Genomic DNA, 25,300 nt, shown 5'->3' with positions numbered 1-25,300 from the left:
AACAGATTTTGTTTTCAGTACAATCTTATAGCACGTCCGTGCTTATATCAGTGAAAGTATAGTTACTGTGTGCATTCATGGCAACAGTGGTTATTTATGTAGCTTCATTGGTGTGCACTGTGTATGCAGAGGGAAGTGCCAAATGTACATGTAATTCCATTGAAGTCAGCACCTGAGTTACAGTGGGGACAAATTTTGGCCCAGAGCAGATGTCACCAGAATTAAGAGTAAAGTGGGAAGGGAAGCTGTGTTTGGAGGAGGGATCCAAAGGAAGAACATTGTATTTCAGCCTGGGTCTAGCAGGAGAATAGCAGAGTGTTCTAAATAAAGTGCTGTCAGTTTATTTTATTGTGGGAGGGGAGGGAGGGAGGGAATGCACGAACCCATCCCCTATTTTAAATGAAGTTCTGTGTACTTTTTGCAGCAGCTTTTCAGAGAAATGGTGCATAATTCTTAGAAAGTCAGTTTGGCATTGCTGCTGTTTGATTAAGGAACCACTCTTATGATTCCCCTTTGCTCTGGAAGTGGAATTATTTTCTATTCACCCGCTTAGTTTTTGTTGCTGTTCTGACTAAAGGTTAATGTTTCACTGCTGGGCTGAATGAAGATCACCAGTTTCCTATTACAGTTTGTTTTGTTTTTGTCTCATCCATGAGTCTGATTTCAGCAGGTTTTGACTAACCCAATTCACTGAATGCTAACCACCATACAGTAGGTTTTATTCATGTAGAACAAAATGATTCCACAAATAAGTGTTGGTTTTGTTTTTTTTAAGCTGATTGGGTCAGGAACTGTCCATGCAGCCAGAAGAGTCAGTCTCTGGCTGTACATGTGCTGACTGGCAGTCCTCCTGGGGAAAACACAGAAAGAAGAGATACAGTAATCTTGCATTACTGAACTAGTATATGACACTGGAACTACAGCTCCCTTTTGACAGGGTCTGCTGTTTGCAATGGATCTGACAATGAGCCAGGCTATGGAATAGCCAGTTTCTGATACAGATGAACACATAGAATAAGAACATGAGAATTTAAGGTGGGGGGGGGTGAAGGAGAGGAAAGCTATTCAGTCATCTAGCTTGTTTGAATCTACATCCAATCGTCAGACCAATGCAAATCAAATGAAAAAAGGATCTTCCAACCCAAACATTCAGCTCCCATTCCAGAGATTCAGTCTTTATCTTAACTACTGCACAGAATTTGAAGTATGAAGTCATTTTTGAAGGCCTCTCTTTTATGCACTTGCCCAAAAGAAAATGAGAGTAAAACCACAGAATTCTTCAAATTGATCTGCTATTGTAAGCCTGTGCTCCCATTCAGAGTGACTAATTGGATAATTTAGCCATAAAACCAGCCTAAACAATGTTACTCTGTTGAAAGTCCACCTTTCTGCCAAGTTGGCAGCTAGTTAAACTAAGATCATTTGAACTTGTATTTGCAAAGTTTTGTCTGAAACCCAGGGTCATTAAGACTATTTTTGTAATATACTAAATGAAAGCATTAACCATAAACATTCAGTTCAAGACAGGAGATCCTCAGCACTGAACAATTTGGCTAAGTAAATATCCAGATAAACTGTAAAGCCCAAAACTCTTTTCTCAAAAGTAATATGGAGATGTTTTAGTTCTTTGAACTAGAATAAGTCACTAGAAGAGTAAGAGGAAGCATTGAGCTAAAGAAGGAAGCCAAGCCAGAAAGGCAGAGGTAGCAGCCTATTTCTCTTTGTTATCAAGTGAAATGACTCCACAAATATGACAATAAATCACTGCAGGAATCAATCTGAGTGGAGGCAACTGCTCCATGCTGATAATGCATCAATCAATATTTAATGTTTACACTTTAATTAATCCGCACGTAGGAAGCATTCTTTCAGTGACAAAAAAGTGATGAGAAATAAAACACCTTTTATATCAAACAGCGACGAATGGCTGCCTATCTGTTAGGCTTTGATTGGGCCCTCAATTGATCATTGTAGCCTTTTTCGATTGCACCAGTGTACAATGTCACATTTGGGTATAAAACAAACACAGGCTCTGTGGGGAAAGGAGAGGGAGGAGGGGGAGCTTCAGAATCTGGTTTTGGATGATTACAACTTAATCAGAACAAAGGAAGGCTGATACCAAAGTATGGATTCTTTGAAAAGACAGAGGAAAGGCAAATAAAATATAGGATTTTCAAAATTTGTGGCAGGCACCTATCTTAACAGACTTCTGTTGTGCTCCACAAATGGTGATATATAGCTCTTTAGAGAGACAAAAATCTGCCACTAAACAAAATCGCCACCTCTGACACATTTCTTATGAAAGCTGCCAGTGAAGATATCCTTTTATTTTGTTGCTGTTCATTTGTGATAGTATGCATGTGTGAGGTGCTGTACAAACATAAAGGAAGGCACAATCTATTCCCCAGATAACTTACTTTTTTTTTTTTTGCACAATCTATTAAATTTTTGTGACCTATGATTTCTTCTTTTTTTTTAAATAAGTCTGATTCAATGTTCATTGAAGTCAGGGGAACGACTGCTATTGACTTCAATGGACATTGGATTGGTCTGTAGATGAACAGCACTGTGACGAATGGTAATTAAAGACAACTGAAAAGACCATGACACTAGTATCAAAAGCTTTTAATTTATTCTTTAAAAACCCCTCTCTAGATCCTAGGTTTTCTCCTTTATTTTTATGCTATTTTTTGTTTATTTTTCCAAAGCATAACATTCATTAAGATAGCTTATAATAGATACAAGAATATGTTTAACAAAAATACAACTTTCTCAAGCTAGGCTCAAGCCCAAAGGTTTGGATCTGAATCTAGATTCAAACTTCCTCAAAATTTAGGTAGTTTGAATCCTGAGTTTTGGTTTATCCTGTTACAGAATCTGCTATAGAATAGCAAAGTGCCTTGTCATGCCATTGTAAGCTTTTATGTAGCATGCCCTACTGAAATTAAAAATTAAAGATATCAAGCTGGGAAGGGTTGCAAGTGCTTTGGAGGATAGGATTAAAATTAAAAATGATCTGGACAAACTGGAGAAATGCTCTGAAGTAAATAGGATGAAATTCAATGAGGACAAAAGCAAAGTACTCCACTTGAAGGAACAATCAGTTGCACACATATAAAATGGGAAATGACTGCCTATTAAGGAGTACTGCAGAAAGGGATCTGGGGGTCATAGGATCATGAGCTAAATATCAGTCAACAGTGTAACACTGTTGCAAAAAAAGCAAACATCATTCTGGGATGTATTAGCAGGAGTGTTGTAAGCAAGACACGAGAAGTAATTCTTCTGCTCTACTCTGAACTGATTAGGCCTCAACTGGAGTATTGTGTCCAGTTCTGGGTGCCATATTTCAGGAAAGATGTGGACAAATTGGAGAAAATCCAGGGAAGAGCAACAAAAATGATTAAAGGTCTAGAAAACATGACCTGTGAGGGAAGATTGAAAGAATTGTTTTGTTTAGTCTGGAGAAGAGAAGACAGAGAGGGGACATAACAGTTTTCAAGTACATAAAAGGTCATTAAAATGAGGAGAGAAAAATTGTTCTTCTTAACCTCTGAGGATAGGACAAGAAGCAATGGGATTAAATTGCAGCAAGGGCTATTTAAATTGGACATTAGGAAAAACTTCCTAACTATCAGAGTGGTTAAGCACTGGAATAAATTGCCTAGGGAGGTTGTGGAATCTCCATCATTGGAGATATTTAAAAGCAGGTTGGACAAACACCTGTCAGGGATGGTCTAGATAATACCTAGTCCTGCCATGAGTTCAGAGGACTGGACTAGATGACCTCTGGAGGTCCTTTTCTGTCCTATCATTCTATGATTCTAACTAAGTGTCTTGACTCTAAACTATTTTTCATGAAAAAAATGTCAGCAGTTTATCAACCATCAATGGAGAAATCCTGCTCAAGATCTGGTAACAACATATGCTGACCCAACCTTTGGATTGAGCTTTGGATCTGAACTTTCCAGAAGATCTGGATATTGGTTTGGGCCTAGCTCTAATACTCATACCAAAATAGACGGGATATCAAACAAAAAGAACACAGTGATCTTAGGCTATGTCTACACTACGCCACAGTGTGGACTACGAGGGTGTGAACTGCAGCATGCAATCAATTCTGGACATTGCTGGTGCAAACTAAAAGGTATCTAGCTCTGTCTGAAGAGGACAACGTTAACATGGACCATGTTAACATGAACTAGGTACCTTTTAATTCATGCCAGCATCATCCAAATGGGCAGTTACAGTGCAGCAAGTAGGTGCGCACTGCAATTCTCACACTGCAAGTCATGTAGCCATGCAGGCACAAGCCATCATAGTTGGATAAATGCAGGCCAGATGTTTTTGGATTCCACCAGTGTGTTGTTAGGATTCAACAATACTCTTTTCATGATTCATCAAATTGCTCCAGCCACTGCACAAATCCATGACTAACACACAGAAGTATCAGCTTTGGAAGTGTTAACATTTTAGATGCAAAGGCCCTGATCCAGCAAAGCCTTAAAGCGTGAATGACATCATGAAACTTTCCTTTCTTCTTTACAAGGTTTGAAGTTTGGTAACATACTGTGTTCTAAGTGTTTGTAATGGGGTCCTCTACTCACCACGGGGGCGCCTCTTTGTGCCTGTGTCTGGGGAATAGCTCCACCTGGGTCTGATGCCCCTTCTCGTCTCTCATTTGCTCTGTGGCCCTTCTCATGCTCCAGAAGTTGCAGGGCTTCCTCTTCAAGACTTGGGATGCTTCCTCTTCGTGGCTTGACCCTCCGGCCAGGTCACTATAGTTTTTCCCTTCCATGGTATCAAAGCTCACTGATTCGCTGACTGGGTATGGTTTCCAGCAGTCCTCCAATTCAAGGCAGTGCCTCTTCCCCAGTGGCTGGTAGAGGAGCCCAGGCCCCCCCTCTACTCTGGGTTCAAGCTCAGGGACCCTTGAATCAGTAACTAAGGTCTGCACCATCCCATATCTTGCTGCTGTTTCCCTGAGCTTTTTCCTTCCCCACCTCTATCTGGCTTCTGCTCCATCATCCTTCTGGGTAAACCCTCCTTCAGGGTGACAATCCCAGGGCTTCTACTCTCCCCATGCATTTTCTCCCTTCTCTCTCTCTAAGCCAGAGAGCGACTGCAGACTTCCACAGTGCAGCTTCCTTCTGCTTTGATGTCCTAGGCTTTACCAGCCCTGCCTGCTACTGCCTAGCTGACTCCATCCTCAATCAGTGCATGCCTATCAACCTAACTCTCCTCCAGGTGTGGCCTATCGGGTTACTTAACCCTTTCTGAGCCACATTAACCCTTTTCAGGTGAGTGTGGGGGTGAATGCCCCATCATGGTGTTCTTAAAGAAAATGAAAAAACAAAGCATATGAAATTCAACTGAAAATGTAATAATGAAACCTTTCTTAGGTAAAGCCTCTAAAAATTAATGTTGTTAATTTCCGACGTCATGTCCAGTGATAACCTATCATACCTACATATATTTTCTTCTTCACACAAAGTGTCATGTTTGGATAAAGAAAAAAGCTAGGATTTCACCAGCTTTATAGAAAATGTTTTAGCAACATGTGCTCTGTAAAATCCATATATACACCTCGTAAATAGTTTTTTGGCTGATTTTACTAACAAAGCCTGCAGAATGGACACACCACAGCCACACCAAAAAAAGAGTTGACTTCTGTAGTTTATTTTTCCATAAAGCCTTTTCCCCCATCCCATGCAAATTAGATGAACAAGCTAAAAAGGGCATGGCCAAAAGAGAAGAATACACTGTTGTGATGCCTGATCAACTAAATACTGAAAAAAAGAAAACGCTACTGTGTCCACATCAAAATGCCCTAGGGCAGTTTTCAATGGCATAGTTAATGTTTATGGAATAAAGACCTACTTATGGCACATGGAATCATGGTTTCTCTCACCATGACACCACTCACCAAAAGCATCACTTGCATGGTACATCCCTGCCCTCAAGGAAATAATGCAATGCACTTTCTGTACTTAATATTGTCGCTGAGAGACAGAAAAACAACTGATTACATTTTCTGATAATCTTATGCTTTAGATGTGTACAGGATCCTATGCGTGAATAATTAGCACCCACACAGATAAGGTCAAATCGTGGGCCCTTGGATTTGGCATGGAGCTTAAGGGAGATGAACAGTCTGGCCTTCAGAGACATTTCTGGATCCTGAGGAGGTAACACTCCTTTAATATGGCTACAAAGCCTTCACACAAATATGCAGTCCCCATATCTGCCCTTCTCAGCCCAGGAGCCCATGAATTTGCCCCACCTAAATGATGTGGGATGAGGAGGAGGAGCCAGGGAGTTCCCTCGGGTGAACTGACAGGCAGCTACAGAACACCTCGAAGGGGTGGCTGCACACCCCTAACAGCGCTGTCCCTGGCCCACATTTCTGCAGTGGAGCTCTCTCCTTGCACAGCACTCAGAGGGAGTGTGCATCCCTTCTATCACCCTGTTGCCCAGCCCCCACTAGCCTGAGGACCAGAGGAGCTAAAGCTGTGCCCCACGAAGTGAAGATGGAGGCACTGCTGTTTGGTATATTTAAAACTAAGCTGGAAAGAACCCAGATACATGGACAATAAGGCATAATCTTGCAGTGGCAGGGACATGAACTAGGGCTTTGCCATATCTTATTCACTTTTAGCGTCGTATGACACATAGGTAGTCACACACAAAACAACAGAGCACAACAAAGCAGTGTTTCAAAATTCACATTAAATGGGTTTAGTTCAGTCCTCAGTGGAGTTACACTGGTGTGAAAGAATTAGGCCCATGGAATTTTACAACCTGTGCTTATGAAATAACTTCCCTCCAGCCTAAAGAAGTAGGGACTAATTTCACAGCTCTAAATGCTCTTATTTTTGTCAGTGCAAAGGATCGGGTCCCAGCTGATGTAAATCAGCATTGCTCCATTAAAATAAATAGAATAACACCAGCTGGGGAGCTGGTCCATATATTTTTTTAAACACAGGATAAACATTAATTCTAGGCCTGGAAGGCCAGGGCACCTCAAGAAACCCTTAACCATAATAAGCACTAGGCAACGAACTATAAGAATTGACCCATCTTTTTAGATAACGGAGAAGCTAGAAATAAAAATGGACTTTAAATAATGGAGGAGAAGGATATATAATGAAAACTGTGCTCTGGTCTATTCATACGAGTAAGGGTTTGCAGGATTGAGTCTTCTGGGCTCTGAAACAAGTAAAGGAGAAGCTTAATATTTTGAACTTAATATTAATATTTTGAAATATATTAATTCATAAAGTTGCCAAAGAAATTATGATATTAATTTAGAATCTTGAACAGTTGGCTGATTCCTTTTTGGTAAACAGTTTTGCTTCACTTTGAAGGGCAATACTCAGGATTGCTTACCCTGGCTAAATGCCTGCTGCCTTCGCAGTACCTCTCAGTCTCATTTAGCCTAATTTCTGTTACCTATTCCTGAAGCATCACACTTCTGCTTTAACTTTTAGCCTCTTCTGCAGTGTTGTCCCCTGTAGTTTGGATAATTGCTTTGGTTCATACTCATCCAATTACAGATAAATATTTGAACCGACATAGAATTATCTGAGGGGTAGCCATGTTAGTCTGTATCCACAAAAACAACGAGGAGTCCGGTGGCACCTTAGGCCTGGTCTACACTGTGGGGCGGGGGGAGGAAGGGGATCAATCTAAGTTATGCAACTTCAGCTACGTGAATAATGTAGCTAAAGTCGATGTACTTAGACCTACTCACCATGGTGTCTTCACTACAGTGAGTCGACTGCTGCTGCTCCCCCGTCGACTCTGCCTGCGTGTCTCGTGGTGCTGGAGTACAGGAGTCGACGGGAGAGCACTCGGGGGTTGATTTATCACATCTAGACTAGACGCGATAAATCGATCCCCACTGGATCAATCGCTGCCCGCTGATCCGGCGAGTAGTATAGACATACCCTTAAAGACTAACAGATTTATTTGGGCATAAGCTTTTGTGGGTAAAAAAACCACTTCTGATGCATCTGAAGAAATGTGTTTTTTACCCATGAAAGCTTATGCCCAAATGAATCTGTTCGTCTTTAAGGTGCCACCAGACTCCTTGTTGTTTTTATAGAAGTATCTATTATCTAATGGAAGCCCTTACCAAGTTATAGCTTTAGTTCATGAGATTCAAGTGTACCAAAAAAGTGGAAACCAGAAAGAAAACTGATCATACTTAGTCCTGCCTCAGTGCAGGAGACTGGACTAGATGACTTATCGAGGTCCCTTCCAATCCTACATTTCTATGATTCTCTGGTTTGTTGACATTACAACTGAAATCCTGGCTCCACTGAAGTCAATGGCCAAAGTTCTATTGATTTCAATGGAGCCTAACAGGTCTTCCAGTTTGTGCATTGTCAAATAAACCAGAGCTGGTGTCTGGTGGAACATGGTACCACCTTTGCTGCTCCGGGAACCCTGCTTGGTACAATTGCTCCATGCCAACTCGACGAAACCATTGATACTGTTGAACAACAAAAGAAAAGTTCCATTATTCTCCCTCCTACTTCACCACTGCTGAAAGGCTCAGAGTTTATTATACAGCTAATGAGAATGAGCAAATTTGCAGCCGGAGAGATCTACCACCTGTGCTAGTCAACATTCAGCCAACATAGCCTGAGTTGCCAGCTGCAGATGGAAACCAAGAGTAGTGGCTCTGGTTCAAGTACTAAGTCAGTTTTGGAGGTATAATATTAGTGCCAGGGGACCCATTTAGGAGTGGAGGGGCAGTATTTTGGTACTCCTCACAGTAATAGATTTTAGGCCATGTTTAGCTTTGTTAGTTATGTTTTTCATAATATTCTAGTTAGTGCCCAGAGGCCTAATTTGTAATTCTAATAATAAAAATTATTCTAAAGCCCTGGCCAAACACAAGCAGATTCTAATTCTATTTCCCCTCAAAGAAAAGAGATAAGCTGTTAAACTCCAGCTTCTTTAAATATTTCCTCTTTGTGACATACACAAAAATCTGAATCCAACAGTGCTCACCCATAACAGTTTTAACTCAATCTACCTGATCTTGTATAAAGTTTTACCTTCTGTACTTCCTTTTTACTATGTTACTTGCTGCATTATGACAACTGATACGCTGGTTAGACAAGGCTTTTTGCAAGATGAATTGCAGTTACAGCAGCAAACAGTTCTATAAAGAGGAATTCTTGATCCCACAAAATTTTTCTTTACTCATAGGCTTTTCTATGGTGCTCATCACCACAATATCTTAGCACCACATAAACATTGATTAATATAATCATCCCACTCCTCTCCGTGAGATAGGGCACTACTGTTATCCCCATTTTACAGCTGAGAAATTGAGGCATAGCGCAATCAAGCAACAGAGGGAGATGGCAGAGTCAGGATCTGACTCCACATCCCCTCAGTGCCTTAACCACAAGACCATCTTCCTCACTTGGCAGCTGCTTATTTCCTACACTTCATTTTTGTCCCTTCCATAATTGGTCACTTAAAAAATGAATGACTGGCTTTAGCTGCCCCTCTCTTGGACTAAGCAAGACAAGAATACTGTAATTTTTATTATGAGGAACAACTATTCTCTCTGTCTTCCAGCCTTCAATATTCTTTATTAACTTTAAACAGGCAAGCCCAGAGGCCTTTGTGCTTGACTAATTGGGACTAATCAATTTATTTATTGATTGATATATTTACAACAACTTGGTGAGCCCATCTGCCAGATGGTTTTTTTGGAAGCTCCTGGAGTTCTGCAAGCCTGCCATGGGTAATAATATGTATAGGCAGCAAGGTTTTCCCTGGCTAGATGGGAGGTGGGGAGGTCAGATGGGCGGGAGTAAGGGCAGGTGAAGAAAAGAGAGAAAGGTCAGGTTGAAGTCGATGCAATACCTTTTCAATTTATTTTATTTCTGGTTTTATATTAACAGCTACAGTGGACAACTCTAGGGATTGTACTGGCACATACGACTCAGAAGGACTGAAGTCAAAAGACAGCTATTGAAGAGCAGTAAATAAAGTCATAATGCTGGTCTACAAACAAAACCAGTTAAACAACAGATGTGATCAAGAACTGATTTAGGTCATGTCTACACTTACAGCGCTGCAATGGCACCAGTGCAAATGTGCTGCTCTACCGTTTTGTGAAGACACTACCTACCCTGACAGGAGAGCTTCTCCCATCAGCTTTGGTACTTCACCTCCCCAGGAGGTGGTGGAGAAGCCCTCCCAGCAACATATCACTGTCTATACTGGAGGATAGGTCGGCATACCTACGTCATTCAAGGGTGTGGATTTGCCATACCCGAGTGACGTAGTAATACTGACATAAATTGGTAGTGTAGACCACGCCTTAGTTAAACTGCCCCAACTGTGTGTGTGGACTCTCCTATTAGTTTTAACCTGGCTTAGCTTGCTCAGGTAAGAGAAATTTAAAGTGATGTAAGAATGTCCACACACACAGTCGCATGAGTTTAGCTAAATTGTTAAACCTTTGCCAGTTGTGTGTGTGTGTGTGTGTGTGTGTGTGTGTGGAACAGACCATAGGGGGCCAAATTAACCTCCTGATATATAACTTCTCTGATATTAACAGAGTTATGCCAAGTTGGAAATTGCCCTGGAACCTCATAAATCAAAATTGTCTCATAAGTAGGTTTTGTTGGTTTTTTTGTTTCTTTTTTTTAAAAAGCTCAGATTATTAGGTCCTGAGTATTAAATTTCAACTCTCTGTCAAGAATAGACCCAACTGGAGAACAAGCAAAAAATCTGGATGAAAAGTTGGAGCATTTGAGAGGTATTGGAACAGTTATCTATTTGGCAACAATCCCAGGTTAGATCCAGAGGTTAGCTGAACTGTCCAGCAGTTATTGCTTTATTTGCCATATTTGCAAATAAGCATTTTGGGGGAACATTTCATTATTTTTCCTTCACTTCCAATTCCAGGATCTTGCATCCTGTGCCAAAAAAATACTGAGAATTCCAGTATTTGTATAACTGTAGTTTCCCAATGTGAACACAGTTACTAGGACACATTTAACACAACAGTAAAACAATTCAAATTTGTGCTGCTATTGAGCTCACGTTAACGGAAAGTATTTTCAATTATTTGGGTTCTTAGTAGCTTACTTAAGGATATAGAATATGTATCCTATTAAAGAACTAATACTTACATCATGTGTAGATTAATAGCTTTCTACTGGACCCCTAGTCACGGTGATTTCTTAATAAAACTTTTTAAAAAATAGAAATTAACCTAACCTCTTTGCTGACAGTGCTGTAGTTGAAATGGAAGAGACAACAGGGAAGCACAGCTCACCTTATTTAGGTTGTGTAATTAAAGACAGCTAATAGGAATGAAGATGGAAAACATACTAAAGGACCAAGCTTGCAAACACTTATGCAACTGTGTCTTATTCACATGAGCTGTTAAAGACAGTGGCCCAAATTCTGCAGTCCTTAAGCAAAACTCCTCTTGCCTTCAATGTGAGTTTTTCTTAACTAAAGATCACAGAATTTAGTCCAATGGACTACTCCTTTGAGGAAGAATTGGGCCCACACTTTTAACAAGGGGTTTCGTAGTTCACAAAGAGATGATTAAGATCTTCCTTTGAAAAACACAAAATGTATAGTTCCTTTTTTAGGGTTATAACAGCGCAGATACTCATAGCCTGTGGATTTCAGAGCATTAATTGCTAATCCACAACTGAACTGAAAGGTTTTGGTTTGTTTTTTAGTTAAATTTGCCAACCTTCAGTTCCCAGTAAGTCATATTTAAGTTTCTTAGCAAAATACTTTATTTAAGGAATTGCCACTTTGTGAAAGATCCATTTCTCATGGTCATCTATCCTTCCATATTTGTTATGCTGGTTTCCATGAATATGTCTAATAATGTGTGATTTGCTTACATGCAAAACCTAGGGGTCTTTTTTTAAAATGAAAAGCGTATACCTCTCCCTGAGAAGTCAAACCATGAAGTCTTGGAAACTAAACCACAATATAAAAGTTTCTACTTTCCTTACATGATGTTCAAGGATTGCTGTTTATCAGTGACAAATAGAAAGTACTTAGTATAATTATTATGGCTCCTCAGTAAAAATCAGATTCTAGCTGTAGGTGATTGCAGCTATAAAGTTTCCCAAATAGGAACAATAAGCCCTATGAAACTAATGAAAAAAATCGCCAACTTCCTCACTCCAAAGTCTGATTTTTACAAGGACTCCATTTCTTTTAGGTTGCCAAAAACGAACAGTTTATTTGAATCTAAGTTAGGTCTTCAGGAAAAGAATTGTAATGTAAAATTGAATAATGTTGCACCACCGACAGGATAATTAAGCAGTTTCAAAATCCAACAATATTTAGGTTGCTTTTACTGTAGCATGTTCCAATAATGGAAATATAGAAGTCCTATTCTAATGTTAGCTTAGCTAAAGATACCAAACATCTAGTGGTACCCCATGCTATATCACTGTACTGTAATCAGGTGAAGTAGAAGTGTAATGACTGCTTTGACACAAACTGGTATTTAATATGCTGAAATGTATCAGATTTTTCCCTTCCCCAGGCATTAGTAAAATCCTTAAGAAAATTAAAATCCAGGTCATAGCTAAATTCCTTTGAAACTGGGATTTAAATAAAAGTCTTTCTTTGGTGTAAGAATTTTTTGCGCAATTACATTTTTATAAGGTTAAAGTTAAAAATAAATCCAAAATCTTTTTAGGAGAGAACATTTAAAAACAGACTCAATGTGTTCAGAAACCCATCACACATGTGCCTGTCAAACAGATGCTGCCCCATAAATTAATTTGAGCAACTCTCTTCTCCAATCAGAGAAGAGAAAAGAGCTGTTAAGGGCAGTTTATGGGGTGGCATTGTTTTGACTGACAAATCTTTCATGCTCTGATTCTGTCATTCAAATCAATTATATTTCTCAAACATCTTTTTGAAAATGAAATGAAAATGTCTATCACTTGGTATAGCAAAGAAATTGGAAAACTGTTGATTTTTAGTTAGCGCCATCCATGCAGAAGTGGATCCTGGTTTTAAAAATTGTTTATCAGTGATTAAAAACAAGGATGGGACAAAACTTCTGCCGTCATCAGTTAGAAAAGAATCGGCCCCCAAATGTCAAAGTATTCACCTCATTCCTTTCTTCTAACATTCCTTCTTCATAGTGCTATTTATCATTAGAGCAGCTCTAACAAAATGGTGTTGTCTAGTGGGACTTTGAAAAATAAATAAAAAAAGAAAAATGTGAGGTATGGCAGAAGGTTTGCTAGCATTTTAAAGACAGGCAACATTCGTTTTTCCCATTGTTTTGTTCCAATTGTATAAATTTAATTTGCCAGCCTTTTTTTTTTTAAATCCACACAATTGCTAGAAAAGGAATTAGTAGATGTAAGGGGGTTATTAAACATTGGCATTCACCCATTGCTCTTACACAGAAAAGGCAGCACTGGAAAAGACAAAGCTGATTAATATGAATGGCAGCTAACCTAAAAACTAAAACTTGAACAGAATGGTGTATGCTAATCTTGCTCAAATACAATTATGAAAGCTGAATTTGCTGGTGTTTGTCATTACTGTGCAGGCTGAGGGTTTATGTGAATGACATCTCTACAGTGCTAGGCAATCCAGTAAGAAACAAAGAATTTTATCCACACTGTCAATTTCCCAACTGCCCTGTCCATCCAGAGCAGCTTGAATAGCAAAAGACTTTACAATCTAGGATTATTTGTGATAAACTTTGTCCAAAAACAGCCCATTCATTACAAGAAATTTCCTTAATCCTCAAGTTGCCTGTAAGGAAAAGACTGAAATTCTGTGTTGTTTATTTGCTCTGTTGGGTCCACAACCAAAATCATTCAACATGTTAGCCACATTAATAAAATCAAAAATCTTAATAGTCAGCCTTAGTCATGTCATTATTTATAGATGTTTGCTTACCAGTGTATCTGGAGACATAAGGAAAACCTTAATAGCTCTGGCCACTCATTAGCAAAGTACCATGGAGCCCTAATTCCATAAAGATATTAAACTATTTTTCCTTACAACAGCAACAAATGGAGGGAATTCTCATTACTTATTAAGATGTGGTACATTCTTTGCATATTGAGTTTCTTCTTATACTTTGAACTCTTATCCCTCATCATTCTATTTCTGAGACTAAGATCAAAGTAGATTGGCCTTACAGAGCTACAGATGAGTGGACGCATTTCAGAGAATATTAATGCTCTCTTGAAGAGCAAAGCAGGGAAAGAGGTGTAATCCCCTAAAGAGCTAGCCCTGGGAGTCTAGTAATACTGAACAACTGTAGCATGCTCGATGGATCAGCTGTTAAAGAGTGTAGCCTCACCAACGTGGAGCTGCTTCTCCTAGTTTAACAATGTGGCCCAATTCCCAAAGCAGTAGTGAGACTAAGTTTTTTTGGAACTGGTGAATCATGTAAATGTGGATTCTGGCAGATTGGCATAGAGCAATGTGTTTTATAGTAGAAAAATAAGTGGCCAATTCTGTATTTTGCATTTCACTGTGCCTTGATTTTCTGGCCTCTCTAATTTGGGCTGATGACTTCTCTCCTCTCCTCTGGTTTTAGACGTTACCTTTTGGTACTTTGCCTACTCAAAGGTTATTGTTACCGATGAGCTGGCTGGACGTACTGGTGTGGGATCAGATAGTGTTCTCCCTTGATCTCCCACTTCCAGCAGCTGATCCTGACATACAAGGTTTATTTTTTGCCTTTGGACTTCTTGCCAGACTTTTAAAGAGGAATTACTTTAGACCCTTGTTAAAGCGAAGAGTAAACATGCTAAGTACTAAGGCATTTGTTGGGTATCATTATATGAGAAGAAGAAATGTTATATTCATTACAGAAGAAAATCTAGCAATAAAAAGTATTACCTGCATTTATAGCCCTTGTAACCTAATTTCTGTGACAAAGCAAAGAAGTAAAAACATTCCATTCTGCCTTTCAGTGACCCCTATAAGAAACCCCCCATGGAGTCATTTAGGATAGTAATTTGAGTGAAAATACATGCAGTCTTTACTTTGCTTGCTCTTCTTAAATTAAAAAAGCTTAGCAATGGTAAACATAACAGCATTTTAAGATGATTGCAAAATGCCTTCAAATTAGTAAGTAATTAAAAGAAATAATAACTTAAAAGACATTTTGCACAGCATAAAAGAGCGACAAAACATGGAGGAGTGTTGTGCAAATATTAAATTGTACATAAAATACCCCTTCAGTGTATGCTGCCAGTAAAACCCAAGGCACTGCAGGTCATTAAAATGTCAGACTTGGGGCAGAGTGGAAAAATGCTGTGTTTAAAAGTAAACATGTAGCCCTTTTATAATTATTTCCCCTTAAAGTTAACTGTGCAAAAGGTCTGAAAGCAAGAAAAAAAGAGGTTGCTCTTTCTGTGTTTCCAATGAACAGCGCTGCATCATCAGGCTGAAGGGTCAAACTATGATCCCAATCCTGCCCCCCATCCATGTAGTCAGTGGAGGTCTTGCCATTGATTCCAATGGGAACAGGATTGAGCTCTACTTACGGAACTTCATTCATTTTCTTTTAGCCAGCTTTCAAAAAAAAAAGAAAAAGAAAAAAGAAAACAGGATTGTACTCATCCATGGTGTAAACCCACTCACTTTACTCCAAGAATGAACTGGATACACACTAGTTTTAGAAAACACAGGGAGCCTAATAATCAAACATGCATTCCTTAATAGGATATCAAAATGACACAAACAATCTCATACTGACAGATTAATGCCTGCTCCACTCACCTTTGTGATATGTGTCCAAATGTGGGGTTTGAGCATCATATTAAGGAGTTCAGACTACCTACTGGGCCCAATCCCTTACTCCTCATACTAGCTAAAAACCCACATTGAAGTCAATGGAAGGTTTAGCCTGAATAAAGTGTGTGAAATCTTATCCTGCTTGGGTATAGCTAGGAGGTAATCTAATGTTACTTAGCTGAATCATCGGTTTAGTTTTTACTAGCTCATGCAAATGAATCAATAGACAGCAATAGAATTACTTAGTTTACATTTGTGTCAATAAAAGGAGAATCGGGGCTTGTATCTTTAGATTTTACCAAGCATGTTTCCACACTGAAAACACAAAATGGTGAGACATATACTGTTGTATTCTGCTGTTTCTTGTCTGATTTCCAGAGCTCTCTAAGTCAGTCACAAAGACCAATGAGTCAGAAGGATATCAATCACATTCCAGTTTTGTTTCCCTCCTACTGGAAGAAAGTGGATCGTGGCTCTGAATAAAAATGTTCCCTCTCATTAATTTTGTATATTTTAAGCAAAATGTCTGGAGATGAAGTCGATAAATGTTTGCCCTGTATCATTTACTGAGTTGAGTGTCTAAGCCAATGCCAAAAGGTGCTTAATACCCCAGTTAAATTCAGTCCAATACATTTAACTGAGAGAAGAACTGGACTCATAAAATTCAGATAAATGCAATGCTTATGAAATAAGTTTACTACTTTAAAACTAGAACTTCAAATTTGGGGATAAATTCTGTCCTTGGATGCATGTTTTTCTTTTCAGTCAATGAGGACTGGGCACATGCATCTAAATTTGCCCCTTTGGGTATGTCTACACAGCTGCTGGGAGCGAATCTTGCAGCCAGGGTCAACAGACTTGTGCTAGTATGCTAAAAAATACCAGTGTGGACATTGCAGCTCAGGCTCTGAAGCTTTGGGGAGGGGGAGGGAGTTTCCACAGCCCAAGCCGGAACATCAAAGGAATGTCTACACAACTATTTTTAGTGCACTAGCCCAAAGCCTGTGAGCGTGAATCTGTTGACCCAGGAGCTGTGTAGACATACCCTTAGTATCTCCTTTCCTTAAAACTACCTAATAATATTGCTGAAAGTGTATGATGTCAGGATTACAATCAGCAATTAAATCAATATCCCTCTGGTTTCTATCTGACAAATGCAGAGCTCAAAGGGCAGGTTTACACTGCGGGGTTAAGTCAACCTAAGTTATGCAACTCCAGCTATGTGAATAACGTAGCTGGAGTTGATGTACCTTAGGTCAACTTATTGCTGTGTCTACACCGCGCTCGTTCAACAGGAGAAACTCTCATGTTGACTTATCTTATGCTTCTCATTCCAGTGGAGTATCAGAGTTGACGGGCGAGTGATCAACTATCTATTAGTGGGTTTTCACTAGACCTGCAAAATCAACCCCTGGTGGATCGATCGCTACAGCATGGATCCGCAGTAAGTGTAGACAAGCCCAAAGTTAAGTAAAGAGATAGGAATGAAACAGAAAATACCACTGTGAGATTCAATGTTCAGTTAACCCTTCAATGATTCTTTAACACGCCTCTGCTTCAGAAACAGTTTTTATCAGAAGAAAAGATTATACATGATATAAATATATATGAATTTGTGTGATAAAATGTACCATACTCAAAGTGCAAATATATGGAAGAATATACTTTCTCTCGGATATTTAATTTCCAATATTTTTATTTATAATACCTAAATTCTAATATATTTGAAGGAAAATCAAATGTATTAGAAAGTGGTAGTATATTGGACCATATTTAACCTTGGTGTAAGTGAATGAGTCAAAAACTCAGCAGAAGAATCCAAAGACTTAAATCTTGTAGACAGTCTAAGACAGTGGTGGGCAACTTGCGGCTCGTCAGGGTAATCCACTGGAGGGCCGCAAGACAGTTTGTTTACATTGACCGTCTGCAGGTACAGCCACCCGCAGCTCCCAGTGGCCGGGAATGGTGAACTGCAGCCACTGGGAGCTGTGGGCGGCTGTGCCTAAGGATGGTCAGTGTAAACAAACTGTTTTGCAGCCCACGAGCAGGTTACCCTGACAGGCCGCATGCGGCCCACAGGCTGCAGGTTGCCCACCACTAGTCTAAGACTTAACGGTCTACATCAGGCATCTGATCCAGAGCTGAGTAACTCATCCATAATGAAGAACATTTGAATTTCACTTCCTTTTTCCATTCATGAATTGTCCCAATTCTATTTATTTAAATTTTTTCAGAAGTGATGGCTCCAGTTCAGCAAAGAACTTAAAGCTCCTGAGTAGCTCTACGGAAGTCAATGAGAGAACTCAAATGGGTGAAGTTAAGCATGCAGCTAATAGATCATTGGGTGTATGTAAAAAGCACACTTTGCTGGTTTGCTACATACCACAAATGCCATCATTACTGCCTTTTGACTTATAAAACTAACAACGACCAATTCAGAATTGCAAATATGAATGTAAAATGTTTATGTTAAGCTTAAACTCAATGGACTTTTCATAGATTCATAGAGTTTAAGGCCAGAAGAGACCATTAGATCATCTAGTCTGATCTCCCATATGACACAGGCCATTCCGTTTCACCCAGTTACCCCTTTGCCCGTGTCTGCTGCAAAGCTGGCAGAAAGTGAATATAACATCAGGGCAAATCTGTATGACCTTCAGATAAAAAAAAGTTAACTCTCTGTGTGGCTTCCTTCTTATTCTCCATGTTTTCTTCTCATCTGCTCTTTATCTAAGGGAAACTTTTCTTGGTTTCTTTTAAAATATCTGTTTCCACTCTCATTTTTCTTTTTTTAATGTCACTTTTTTCTTTCAGACTTTTCTAACTTTTTCCAGCTTTTGTTTCTTTCAAGAAACTATCCCTTTGCCATTCAGTTTCCTCCCTCAGTTTAACATTTGCACTTTTCCTTCTCTTTCCCATTCTACTTCAATCGCCTCCCATGCAGAAAACCTCTTTTCCCAGCACTTCACTTTCCCCAACATTGGAAGCCCTTCCCAGGTTCTCTGTTCTCCTGATCCCCATCCCCAGTATTCCCTGCCCTTACATTGCCCCTCCCATTCAGGGCCAAAAGCCCCTGTGTAATTTGTTCCCTCTATTCTCATTCACCTGTTGGCTCTTTTCATTGGATCTTCTCCCTAGCTGCCCTCTGTCCCATCCTACATTAGCTGTGCCAAAGGCTCTTATGGCTACATCCACCACTCATAGCCTGGCTTTTCTGTCTCTCTCCAGTTCCTTCCCCCACTCACACTGTGAAGGGTTTCAGGGAGGATCACAGAAGGGAAATGGATGGGCAGAGCTACTTCCAATGCCCCCCTGCTCATAGAGCCACCTGCAAGAGGGGAAGAAGCTGCCCAGCTTGGTCAGTGCTGTGCTTCCTCCCTCTTCTGAAGTCTGCACAGAACCAGGGAGAGTGAGAGAGGGGGCGGTGCTCCTTGGGAGCCAGAGGGTGCAGATTTGTAGGTGCCGGGAGAAGGGGACAACAGCATGGTTGTTCCCTCAAACTAAAATTTGAGATGACTTGTCATCCAGTGAAAGGAAAGGACATAATACCATTTTCCTCTCCCCTCCCTTTCACTTTTTCATACAACCCTCAGTGACCCTTTCTTCTGTCCCTAGCATTTAATGTAATTATTAACTCTGCCTCCCATATGCTCCACTCCCTTTTTGTCTCTGCATCCCCTCCTCCAGTTCCCTCCCCCTCCCCCCCAGCTCCAATTCTGATCTGTTTTCCTGCCTGTTCTGCATTCTCTGTTACCTTCCAATGGGTATTTCAGTGATGAATGAGGCATGCTTTAGATAATATTTATGTAGAGCTAGATTGTAGAGTTACCGCTAGTCCTGAGAAAGGGGGAGCATGAAGTTGTACTGCCCCAGGAGAAGAACAGGGACCAAATTGTGACTCATACTTACTGTTTGGTACTTGACTTCCCTACCTTGTTTCTCTGGGCCAGGAGAGGGGAGTTAATCCGTGTCAGCCCTTTACGTGGTGCCGATTACTTTCCTGTGGGTCAGCTCAGCGTTTCTGGCCAGGGTGTGTGACTGTGGGGCTGCTGTGCAGGTGTTCCCTCCCTACTTCTGCCTATCCATCCTATCTACGTGGGAGAGGCCCTGTGGAGGTTGTTTGCGCTGCTGCACTCTATCCCATGATCAGAGGAGCAAGAGGATGCCTGCAGCTCCTTAGTACCTTGCTCAGGTATGTAATCTTGTCCTTAATTAATGAAAGAAATCACTTATAAAGGGAACACAGTAGTGAGGCTACTGGTTTTATTCTCTCAGTTTCTGCACCTGGTCCCTGTCTCTCCATGCATGAATCAATGGGTGGTGTGACACTGCACAGTGCCCTGAAGGATGTGTGGTACCTCAAGCATCCTGCTGAAGAGTAGCCCTCTCCAGCATATCTCCACTTTTAATTGTGTTTTTCTAAATTCCCCGATTGAACAAATTCTAACGTGTACAATGATTTAGGATACCCTTGTTTGTATTGTTACTACAGTGCCAACAGGTTTCAATCAGTATTCGTGGACATGCCAACAGTTTTTTGGATCTACTGTAATGTAAAATGTCATTAGGTGTCTCCATATCTTTAACAGTCTCATCAGTCTTTTTCATATTGTACAAAACAGGCTCAATCCACAAAGTTTGTGTTTTCCTGATGCATCTGCGCTCACTTCACTCTTCTATGCTTGCTTGTTTATCTCACTCACATTCTCAGTTACCTTTAGTAGCTATCTACAATTATTTCATAAAACCTTACCACTTTTCTGTGATCACTGAATGTGAACAAAGTTACTTTTTTTTTTTTTATTCATGATAGCTTTTTCTGGACAGCAACCCTTTTGCCAGTTTCTAACGGAGTCTTTGTTTTCTAAATTCAATAAAAGTCTTCTGCCTTTGTAATAATATTGTATCTGTTGTGACCTGTCTAACCTGTTCGCCAAAATCTTTTGATTATGTCTCATATCTGGTAATTGAGTATGAATATGCCTATTTATTTAACTTTAGAGATACGAGGACTTATTTTTGCTGTTGGGTTGTTTGTCGGACTGCAGAACTAATGGTGTTACAGCACCCCAAGATTTTGAAACATGAACAACTGAGATGGAAAGATATTTTGGTCAGATTATTTCAAACTAGGGCTGTCAAGTGATTAAAAAAACTAATCGCGATTAATGGTGGGATTAATCACACTGTTAAACATTAATAGAATACCATTTATTTAAATATTTTTGGATTTTTCCACATTTTCAAATATATTGATTTCAATTATAACGCACAATACAAAGTGTACAGTGCTCAGTTGATATTTATTTTTGATTACAAATATTTGCACTGTAAACAACAAAAGAAATAGTATTTTTCAATTCACCTAATACAAGTACTGTAATGCAAGCTCTTTATCATGAAAGTTGAACTTACAAAAGTAGAATTACGTACAAAAAATAACTGCATACAAAAATAAAACAATGTAAAACTTTAGAGCCTACAAGTCCACTCAGTCCTCTTCTTGTTCAGCCAATTGCTCAGACAAACAAGTTTGTTTAGATTTGCAGGAGATAATGCTGCCTGATTCTTGTTCACAATGTCACCTGAAAGCGAGAACAGGCATTCTCATGGCATTGTTGTAGCTGGCATCTCAAGATATTTACATGCCAGATGTGCTAAAGATTCCTATGTCTCTTGATGCTTCAACCACCATTCCAGGGGACATGCATCCATGCTGATGATGGGTTCTGCTCGATAACAATCCAAAGCAGAGTGGACTGACGCATGTTCATTTAATCATCTGAGTCAGATGCCACCAACAGAAGGTTGGTTTTCTTTTTTGGTGGTTTGGGTTCTGTAGTTTGTGCATCGGAGTATTGCTCTTTTAAGACTTCTGATTGAATCCACACCTCATCCCTCTCAGATTTTGGAAGGCACTTCAGATTCTTAAACCTAGGGTCAAGTGCTGTTGCTATCTTTAGAAATCTCACATTGGTACCTTCTTTGTGTTTTGTCAAATCTGCAGCGAGAGTGTTCTTAAAATGAACAACATGTGCTGGGTCATCATCCGAGACTGCTATAACATGAAATATATGGCAGAATGTGAGTAAAACAGAACAAGAGATATACTATTCTTCCTCAAGGAGTTCAGTCACAAATTTAATTAACACATTTTTTTTTAACAAGCGTCATCAGCATGGAAGCATGTCCTCTGGAATGGTGGCTGAAGCATGAAGGGGCATATGAACGTTTAGTATATGAGGCATGTAAATACCTTGCAATGCTGACTAGAAAAGTCCCATGTGAATGTCTGTTCTCACTTTCTGGTGACATTATAAATAAGAAGTGGGCAGCATAAATGTAAACAAACTTGTTTGTCTTAACGATTGGCTGAACGAGAAGTAGGACTGAGTGGACTTGTAGGCGCTAAGGTTTTGCATTGTTTTGTTTTTTGAGTGCAGTTATGTAACAAAAAAAATTACATTTGTAAGTTTCACTTTCACAATAAAGAGATTGCACTAGAGTACTTGTATGAGGTGAACTGAAAAATACTGTTCCTTTTGTTTATTATTATTTTTACCGTGCAAATATTTGTAAAAAAAATTTAATATAACGTGAGCAGTGTACACTTTGTATTCCGTGTTGTAATTGAAATCAATATATTTGAAAATGTAAAAAATCATCCAAAATATTTAATAAATTTCAATTGGTATTCTATTGTTTAACAGTGCGATTAAAACTGCAATTAATCATGATTAATTTTTTTGAGTTAATTGCATGAGTTAACTACAATTAATCGACAGCCCTATTTCAAACCCTTTCTTTTGTTGTGGTGGTTTTTTTGTTTGTTTTTTGTTGGTTTTGGTTAACCTGTATTTAGATCAAAGTTCTCACAAACAATTACAGAGTTGCCAACTCTTGTGATTATATTGTGAGGGCTGTGACACTTCGAGTTATTCTTAAACCCCCTGTTCCTGGAGTTATGTGAATATTTGAGAATTGCAGCTTTTTTCTTTTTTAAGTAAGTTTTTAGCTTTCATGCTTGTGGAGAAAAGCATGAAAATGTGACACTCCTTTCCCACTGTACCATGAAGGATCAAAACCAAAAGGCAAATAAAAGGACCTTAAATGTATTTTTAATCTCATGTTTTTTAACACAATCTTGTGACTTTTTTGGGGGGAAGGGGAAGAGGGGAGGCTGACATGATATTTGAATGTTTACCTCTCAGTTGCAGTATTCTAATCTTTTGTTGTGAAATTTCCAGTTCTCTTCTCCTCTAGAGACAAAGGAATCATCCAGCAAAACCAGAGAAGCAAAGAATTCATGTTCTCGATATTTCTGAGGTAAAAACAAGCAGAAAAAAACCCTCTGAAAAACAAAGGAAAACAAAATCCCCGCAACTCTCAAGCCTTTCAGTTTTCTTTCTACCCCATAAGGATGCAAAAAAGGCCAGGGATACATTTTTTTTTCTTCTTCATTCGCAGGTCACCTTTAAACCATGTGATGTGAGATTTATATGTGAATTGGAGTATTTTTCTAAAGCAGTAAATTGCCTGTTTTGACATGCTAGGCTCTCCACCACAGCCCAACCTCTTATTTAAACTATAAGTGAGGCAATGGGGACAGATAATGACCTCTTCATTAATAAGCCCACTACTTTTAATTACTTTTAGATTTAGGAGAAATCTAACAGGTTTTATAAAAGTGCCTCCTGCTTAACTAGCAAAAATCTCCTTTTTTAGGAAAATGGGGTTGTGTGATAGAAAGAAGGAAGTCATACTGAGAAAGATGTAATTCTTCACACCCTCTCTGTGGCGTAATGGGAAGTTTGACCCTGTTTCAGCAAGGTACTTAAGCATATGCTTAATTTTAAGCATGTTAGTTGACCTACCGATATCCAGCATGTGCTTAAGTAACTTGCTGAACTGGGGCTTTAAATATGTCCACTATTAATGACAATGCAGAATGTAACCAAATTCTTTTTTAAAATTATTATTATTTTGGGAAGAGACTAAACTCCCAATGAAGTCAATGGATAAAAGTGGCTGGGGAGCGTATGTATTAAGATAAACATTTTTCTTTTGACAGAAACTCATTCAGAAGCAAACCAGGTCAAGGGATGATTTACGAAACTGTAATTGTCATATGGTGTTAATGTGATAGCTGGTTTCAACTGACATCTGTGAGAAACAGTTGGACATACCTCTTCTTCTGCATGAACTAGAGTTTCTAATTAATTATGCAAAGCTGAAAACAAACAAGAGTATACTGAAAAATAATAGCTAAAATCTAAGATAAGGTGCACTCTCACACCTTGTTCTGTTATTGATACCCTTTGCATTGACCACAATGGTTTCATTTTGACAATGGACTTTTACCAGCAATAACATATATTACTGATAGCACTATTACTGATTCTAAGACTCTGTTATGTTATGTTTACAATCTCTGTAAAGCTCATACATTAATATGAGCAAAATCATGCAACAAGCAACGTGTGACTTTCATGAAATTGGCATTCATTAACATGGGTTACTTTGCATACAATACAAAATTTCCTTCAGTATTAGGCAAGTTGTCTTTTTTCAATTTATTTGTTTCAATGATCTATCAAGTTTATTGTATACAACAGAAACAAAAAATCCTGCATCTGTTTCTCTTTCATTATATGAGAGCATTGAACATACAACACAAGGTTATGTTCAACACCCAAGTCTTTTCTTGTTGTCATAGTTCTCTTCCAAACCACTGTTCGCACAGTGTCCTCTATTCATGTAATCAAATGTTATACCATCACTTTCATCAAGACATCAGGCATGTTGAGTTATCCATGTGACCACCAAGGAGCATATCATCCCAATTTGCATATCACAGAATATCATTTTATCATTTTCATAAACACATCTGAGTAGAATCATCCCATGGTTTAGTAACCTTTTACAACTGTGGAACTTTCCTGGGCTTTTACACCTTTAATCTCATTCTGGAATATGTTTTTTTCTTTTAAAGAGAAATTGTCTTCTCAGCTATAACTCAGTCGAAAAATCTTGTACAGAAATACTATTTTGTAAGCTCTTTGGGACAGGGAATCTCTCACTGTTTGCACAGCATCTAGCAGAATGGGCCCTGATCTCAGCTGGACCTTTGGGCATGCACTGCTGCAAAACAAATATTAAACAGAATGCTAAATATAATAATATTCATTAAGGGCCAGATTTTCAGAAGCCTGCACATAAACAAGAGAAGGTGCCAAGGTATGCGTAGGAAGAAATCACACCATGAATTGCCTTCTAGAGCCTTTCAGCAGTCTTGGCACTCATGGCTTAACTTTCCCCACCTGAGACCTTCTGCTTTGGGGATATCCTTCTTCAGCACAGACAATCTAGCCATGAGTTGCTGGGGCTGTCTGAGGTCCCCCAAAACTGAGGGGCCGCAGCAGTGCTTTGGTCCTGCCTCCACTGTGTAACACTGACTTCACCTGCAAAATCTCAGATACGAAGACAATTGTTTTGATCTGTAAAT

At 39.3% G+C, this 25,300-nt stretch overlaps 1 long non-coding RNA gene across 5 annotated transcripts in view; it reads left to right on the top strand.

The window, feature by feature from the left end:
* The window catches only part of LOC140896221 (uncharacterized), a 70,219-nt gene extending 45,920 nt beyond the window's left edge, over positions 1-24,299 (top strand). For 2 of the 5 annotated variants that reach the window (XR_012154467.1, XR_012154466.2), the window contains exons 2-7: positions 9,930-10,792; positions 17,133-17,239; positions 18,030-18,106; positions 19,746-19,987; positions 23,043-23,121; positions 23,867-24,299. This is a non-coding gene — a long non-coding RNA (uncharacterized LOC140896221). Of the gene's footprint in view, positions 1-6,068; positions 6,189-9,929; positions 10,793-17,132; positions 17,240-18,029; positions 18,107-19,745; positions 19,988-23,042; positions 23,122-23,866 lie in introns of those variants that run through there. The other 3 variants (XR_012154465.1, XR_012154468.1, XR_013634478.1) reach the window with 3 other exon arrangements.
* Positions 24,300-25,300: the final 1,001 nt, after the last annotated feature.

Source organism: Lepidochelys kempii, chromosome 12 (assembly GCF_965140285.1).
Source record: "Lepidochelys kempii isolate rLepKem1 chromosome 12, rLepKem1.hap1, whole genome shotgun sequence".
NCBI classification, from domain to species: Eukaryota; Metazoa; Chordata; order Testudines; family Cheloniidae; genus Lepidochelys; species Lepidochelys kempii.
The sequence above is the reverse complement of the archived record's forward strand: the minus strand, read 5'-3'. Positions and strand labels throughout refer to the sequence as shown.